The sequence below is a fragment of the Lolium rigidum genome, chromosome 4, assembly GCF_022539505.1.
Source record: "Lolium rigidum isolate FL_2022 chromosome 4, APGP_CSIRO_Lrig_0.1, whole genome shotgun sequence".
NCBI classification, from domain to species: Eukaryota; Viridiplantae; Streptophyta; class Magnoliopsida; order Poales; family Poaceae; genus Lolium; species Lolium rigidum.
The window spans coordinates 132,023,664-132,030,880 of NC_061511.1; positions in this window are offsets into that span (position 1 = coordinate 132,023,664).

Consider the following 7,217-nt stretch of genomic DNA (forward strand, 5'->3'; position numbering starts at 1 on the left):
TCCGGAACTAACCTATTGGCGAGATGCCGAAGGGCCAGTTCCTGTTTTCTGCTGTTTTTGGTTCCAGAAATCCTAGTAAGGAAATATTCTCGGAATCGGACGAAATCAATGCCCAGCATCCTATTTTTCCACGAAGCTTCCAGAACACCCGAGAGCCACCAGAGGGGAGCCCTGGTGGTCCCAGATGATAGGGTGGCGCGGCCAGGGCCTGGGCCGCGCCCCCCTATTGTGTCACCACCTCGTCAGCCCTCCGACACCGCCTCTTCTCCTATTTAAGCCTCCTCGACCTAAAACCTCGATACGAAAAAAGCCACGGTACGAGAAACCTTCCAGAGCCGCCGCCATCGCGAAGCCAAGATCTGGGGGACAGGAGTCTCTGTTCCGGCACGCCGCCGGGACGGGGAAGTGCCCCCAGAAGGCTTCTCCATCGACACCACCGCCATCTTCATCAACGTTGTTGTCTCCCATGAGGAGGGAGTAGTTCTCCATCGAGGCTAAGGGCTGTACCGGTAGCTATGTGGTTAATCTCCCTTCCTATGTACTTCAATACAATGATCTCATGAGCTGCCTTACATGATTGAGATTCATATGAGTTTTATATCACTATTCATCTATGTGTTACTCTAGTGATGTTATTAAAGTACTCTATTCCTCCTCCACGGTGTAATGGTGACAGTGTGTGCATCGTGTAGTACTTGGCGTAGTTTATGATTGTGATCTCTTGTATATTATGAAGTTAACTATTACTATGATGGTATTGATGCAATTTATTCCCCCTTTCATAGTCTGTCGGTGACGGTGTGCATGCTATGTTAGTTCTCGGTGTGATTGCGTTGGTCTATCTTGCACTCTAAGGTTATTTAAATATGAATATCGAATGTTGTGGAGCTTGTTAACTCCGGCATTGAGGTGCTCTTGTAGCCCTACACAATTAGTGGTGTTCATCATCCAACAAGAGAGTGTAGAGTGGTTTTATTATGTGATCAATGTTGAGAGTGTCCACTAGTGAAAGTAGGATCCCTAGGCCTTGTTTCCAAACATCGAATCCTCCGTTTGTTTACTGTTCTGTTGCATGTTTACTCTCTGCCATATTTTATTCAGATTGCTATTACCACTCATATACATCCATACTACTTGTATTTAACCATCTCTTCGCCGAACTAGTGCACCTATACATCTGACAAGTGTATTAGGTGTGTTGGGGACACAAGAGACTTCTTGTATCGTGATTGCGGGGTTGCTTGAGAGGGATATCTTTGACCTCTTCCTCCCCGAGTTCGATAAACCTTGGGTGATCCACTTAAGGGAAACTTGCTGCTTGTTCTACAAACCTCTCGCTCTTGGAGGCCCAACACTTGTCTACAAGAATAGAAGCACCCATAGACATCAAGCACTTTTCACGGCGCCGTTGTCGGGGAGGAAAGGTAAAAGGCACTCATACTCCGGTTCCGGGTAAAAGTACTTTTCTCGTTGCCATTGTGTGAGTGTTCGAAGCTATTTCCTTTAGATCCTGCAATTGCATCTTTTTGTTTCTTGTTTACACTCTGGTAAGGCATAATGGAAAACATCTCGTGAGCTTTTTGTACTATTTCCGAGTCAAGACATGAATGGTTTAATGCGAAAATTAAAAAACCTATGGAACCTTATTTGCATGCTGGTAGTAATATTAGTATGAACGCTTTGAACACCATTGTTGATAATGATATAGAAAATTCTAAGCTTGGGGAGGTCGGTTTTGATGAAAACGATCTCTTTAGCCCTCCGGGTATTGAGGAGAAAGTTTATGTTGATTATGATATGCCTCCCATATATGATGATTATAATGATAGTGGTCTTTTGGTGCCACCTACTATGGAGAGTAAATTTAATTATGATTATACTATGCCTCCTATATTTGATGATGAGAATAATAATGATAGCTACTTTGTTGAATTTGCTCCCACTACAACTAATAAAATTGATTATGCTTATGTTGGGAGTAGTAATAATTTTATGCATGAGACTCGTGATAAGAATGTTTTATGTGATAGTTACATTGTTGAGTTTGTTCATGATGCTACTGAAAGTTATTATGAGAGAGGAAAATATGGTTGTAGAAATTTTCATGTTACTAAAACACCTCTCTATATGCTGAAAATCTTGAAGTTGCGCTTGTCTAGTTTTCCTATGCTTGTTGCATTATGCCTACATGACTTGTTTATTTACAAGATTCCTTTTCATAGGAAGTGGGTTAGGCTTAAATTTGTTTTGAATTTGCTTTTCGATGCTCTCTTTTGCTTCAACTACTATTTCTTGCGAGTGCATCATTAAAACTGCCGAGCCCATCTTAATGGCTATAAAAAAAGCACTTCTTGGGAGATAACCCATGTGTTTATTTTACTACAGTACCTTTGTTTTATATTTGAGTCTTGGAAGTTGTTTACTACTGTAGCAACCTCTCCTTATCTTTATTTTATTGCATTGTTGTGCCAAGTAAAGTCTTTGATAGTAAAGTGAATACTAGATTTGGATTACTGCGCAGAAACAGATTTCTTGCTGTCACGAATTTGGGCAGTGTTCTCTGTAGGTAACTCAGAAAAATCTGCCAATTTACGTGAGTGATCCTCAGATATGTACGCAACTTTCATTCAATTTGAGCATTTTCATCTGAGCAAGTCTGGTGCCTCTTTAAAATTCGTTTTTACGGACTGTTCTGTTTTGACAGATTCTGCATTTTATTTCGCATTGCCTCTTTTGCTGTGTTGGATGGATTTCTTTGTTCCATTACCTTCCAGTAGCTTTGAGCAATGTCCATAAGTGTTAGGAATGATTGTGTCACCTCTGAACATGTGAATTTTTAATTATGCACTAACCCTCTAATGAGTTTGTTTCGAGTTTGGTTTGGAGGAAGTTTTCAAGGGTCAAGAGAGGAGGATGATACAATATGATCAAAAAGAGTGAAAAGTCTAAGCTTGGGGATGCCCCCATGGTTCATCCCTGCATATTTAAAGAATACTCAAGCATCTAAGCTTGGGGATGCCCAAGGCATCCTCTTCTTCATCGACAAATTATCAGGTTTCTTCTCTTGAAACTATATTTTTATTCGGTCACATCTTATGTGCTTTACTTGGAGCATCTGTGTGCTTTTATTTTTGTTTTGTTATTTTCATTCTCTGAATAAATTCATGCTTGTGTGGGAGAGAGACACGCTACGCTGGTTCATATGAACACATGTGTTCTTAGCATTTAATGTTCATGGCGAAGGTTGAAACTGCTTCGTTAACTGTTATATGGTTGGAAACGGGAAATGTTGCATGTGGAAAATGGTATAATGTCTTGAATAATTTGATACTTGGCAATTGTTGTGCTCATATAGATCATGTTTAAGCTCTTGCATCATATACCTTGTACCAATTAATGAATAACTACATAGAGCTTGTTAAAATTTGGTTTGCATGATTGATCTCTAGAGTCTAGATATTTTCTGGTTGAGGTGTTTGAACAACAAGGAGACAATGTAAAGTCTTATAATAGTTACAATATGTTCATATGTGAGCTTTGCTGCACCTTTTATACTTGAGTTTGCTTCAAACAACCTTGCTAGCCTAGCCTTGTATTGAGAGGAATTCTTCTCGTGCATCCAAATCCTTGAGCCAATAACCATGCCATTTGTGTCCACCATACCTACCTACCACATGGTATTTCTCCGCCATTTCAAAGTAAATTACTTGAGTGCTACCTTTAAAATTCTATTCTTTGTCTTTGCAATATATAGCTCATGGGACAAATAGCTTAAAAACTATTATGGTGAAGAATATGTACTTATGTGTCTTATTTCTTAATAAGTTGCTTGTTGAGCGGTAACCATGTTTCTGGGGACGCCATCAACTCTTTTACCTTTGTTGAATATCATGTGAGTTGCTATGCATGTTCGTCTTGTCTCGAAGTAAGGGCGATTTTCATGATCAAATGGTTTGAGTATGCATACTGTTAGAGAAGAACATTGGGCCGCTAACTAAAGCCATGATCCATGGTGGAAGTTTCAGATGTGGACAACTAATCCTCAATCTCTTATGAGAATATTAATTGTTGTTGAATGCTTATGCATTAAAGAGGAGTCCATTATCTGTTGTCTATGTTTTCCCGGTATGGATGTCTAAGTTGAGAACAATCAAAAGCGAGAAATCCAATGCGAGCTTTCTCCTTAGACCTTTGTACACGCGGCATAGAGGTACCCCTTTGTGACACTTGGTTGAAACATATGCTATGCAATGATAATCCGTGTTAATCCAAGCTAATTAGGACAAGGTGCGAGCACTATTAGTATACTATGCATGAGGCTTGCAACTTATAAGATGTATTATACATAACACATATGCTTTATTACTACCGTTGACAAAATTGTTTCTTGTTTTCAAAATAAAAGCTCTAGCACAAATATAGTAATCAATGCTTCCCTCTGTGAAGGGCCTTTCTTTTACTTTATTGTTGAGTCAGTTTACCTACTTCTTTCTATCCCAGAAGCAAACACTTGTATCAACTGTGCATTGATTCTTACATGTTTACCTATTGCACTTGTTATATTACTTTGTGTTGACAATTATCCATGAGATAAATATGTTGAAGTTGAAAGCAACCGCAGAAACTTATATCTTCCTTTATGTTGCTTCAATGTCTTTAGTTTGAATTTATTGCTTTATGAGTAACTCTTATGCAAGTCTTATTGATGCTTGTCTTGAAAGTATTATTCATGAAAAGTCTTTGCTATATGATTCATTTGTTTACTCATTATCTTCATCATTGCTTCGAATCGCTGCATTCATCTCATATGCTTTACAAATAGTATGATCAAAATTATGATAGCATGTCACTTCGTTTACCTACTCGAGGGAGAGTAGGAACTAAGCTTGGGGATGCTTGATACGTCTCAAACGTATCTATAATTTCTTATGTTCCATGCTACTTTTATGATGATACTTACATGTTTTATACACACTTTACATCGTTTTGATGCATTTTCCGGAACTAACCTATTGACGAGATGCCGAAGGGCCAGTTCCTGTTTTCTGCTGTTTTTGGTTCCAGAAATCCTAGTAAGGAAATATTCTCGGAATCGGGCGAAATCAATGCCCAGCATCCTATTTTTCCACGAAGCTTCCAGAACACCCGAGAGCCACCAGAGGGGAGCCCTGGTGGGCCCAGATGATAGGGTGGCGCGGCCAGGGCCTGGGCCGCGCCCCCCTATTGTGTCACCACCTCGTCAGCCCTCCGACGCCGCCTCTTCGCCTATTTAAGCCTCCTCGACCTAAAACCTCGATACGAAAAGCCACGGTACGAGAAACCTTCCGGAGCCGCCGCCATCGCGAAGCCAAGATCTGGGGGACAGGAGTCTCTGTTCCGGCACGCCGCCGGGACGGGGAAGTGCCCCCGGAAGACTTCTCCATCGACACCACCGCCATCTTCATCAACGCTGCTGTCTCCCATGAGCAGGGAGTAGTTCTCCATCGAGGCTAAGGGCTGTACCGGTAGCTATGTGGTTAATCTCTCTTCCTATGTACTTCAATACAATGATCTCTTGAGTTGCCTTACATGATTGAGATTCATATGAGTTTTGTATCACTATTCATCTATGTGTTACTCTAGTGATGTTATTAAAGTACTCTATTCCTCCTCCACGGTGTAATGGTGACAGTGTGTGCATCGTGTAGTACTTGGCGTAGTTTATGATTGTGATCTCTTGTAGATTATGAAGTTAACTATTACTATGATGGTATTGATGCAATTTATTCCCCCTTTCATAGTCTGTCGGTGACAGTGTGCATGCTCTGTTAGTTCTCGGTGTGATTGTGTTGGTCTATCTTGCACTCTAAGGTTATTTAAATATGAATACCGAATGTTGTGGAGCTTGTTAACTCCGGCATTGAGGTGCTCTTGTAGCCCTACACAATTAGTGGTGTTCATCATCCAACAAGAGAGTGTAGAGTGGTTTTATTATGTGATCAATGTTGAGAGTGTCCACTAGTGAAAGTAGGATCCCTAGGCCTTGTTTCCAAACATCGAATCTACGTTTGTTTACTATTCTGTTGCATGTTTACTCGCTGCCATATTTTATTCAGATTGCAATTACCACTCATATACATCCATACTACTTGTATTTCACCATCTCTTCGCCGAACTAGTGCACCTATACATCTGACAAGTGTATTAGGTGTGTTGGGGACACAAGAGACTTCTTGTATCGTGATTGCGGTGGTTGCTTGAGAGGGATATCTTTGACCTCTTCCTCCCTGAGTTCGATAAACCTTGGGTGATCCACTTAAGGGAAACTTGCTGCTGTTCTACAAACCTCTGCTCTTGGAGGCCCAACACTGTCTACAAGAATAGAAGCACCCGTAGACATCACTCGCCAAGATCTTCAACGACATGTCCTTCGAGTCATCCGCGGACTCCTATATAAGCGATCACTCGAGCAAAGGTCGACAGCTTTAACTTCATCGACAAATCCACTAGAGTGGGCAAGGTCTTCACCAATCTTTATGATGGTGTCACCAAACATAGCACAGATCTGAATACAAAATACCATCAGATTTACGCCATCGGAGAGCCAAGCCATGATCAGGAGGAAACATATGAGGCTTTCGACGATTTGGGAAATCCATACGTCGATCCCTCTAATTTACGACGAGGTCTAGGCAACAAATATGTCGGACCTGAGCCTCGTGATAGAGTTCAACTCCCGCAAGCAGCATGGGATAGAGCCGCAAGAGCTATGGACGGCTCGGTAACCAATGGCCACAACACCCACGCCGAAGAGTTGCAAGCATATCAATATAGGCTCGCACGAGCCGCAAGGGAGTTGGAAAAACAGACAGCTTGCTCGAACGTAAGAAAGGAGGCAGCCTCCGCATCAAGCGGTGCGAAGAGCGGAGTTAAGTCGACAATCCGGAACTTCGGGAGATAGCCACAGGGAAGCTCGGAACAGAGCAAGATCAAGGCTGCAAAACATACTCGAAGGAGAAAGAGAGCACTTGGTTCAAAACCTCGACATGTCTTTTATGTCGATAGACACGAGAGGGAACATCATCCCCAAGACACCAGAAGCTGGGTATATGGCGACACAGGCCTTTATCCTTGCATCCAGGCCACCTCCAGGAGATCCAAGGGAGGCACTGTACAACATGGCAATGGCAGGAGTTGGAGCCATGGGAACGGAGTTTGCATCAACACCTCCCGAAGGA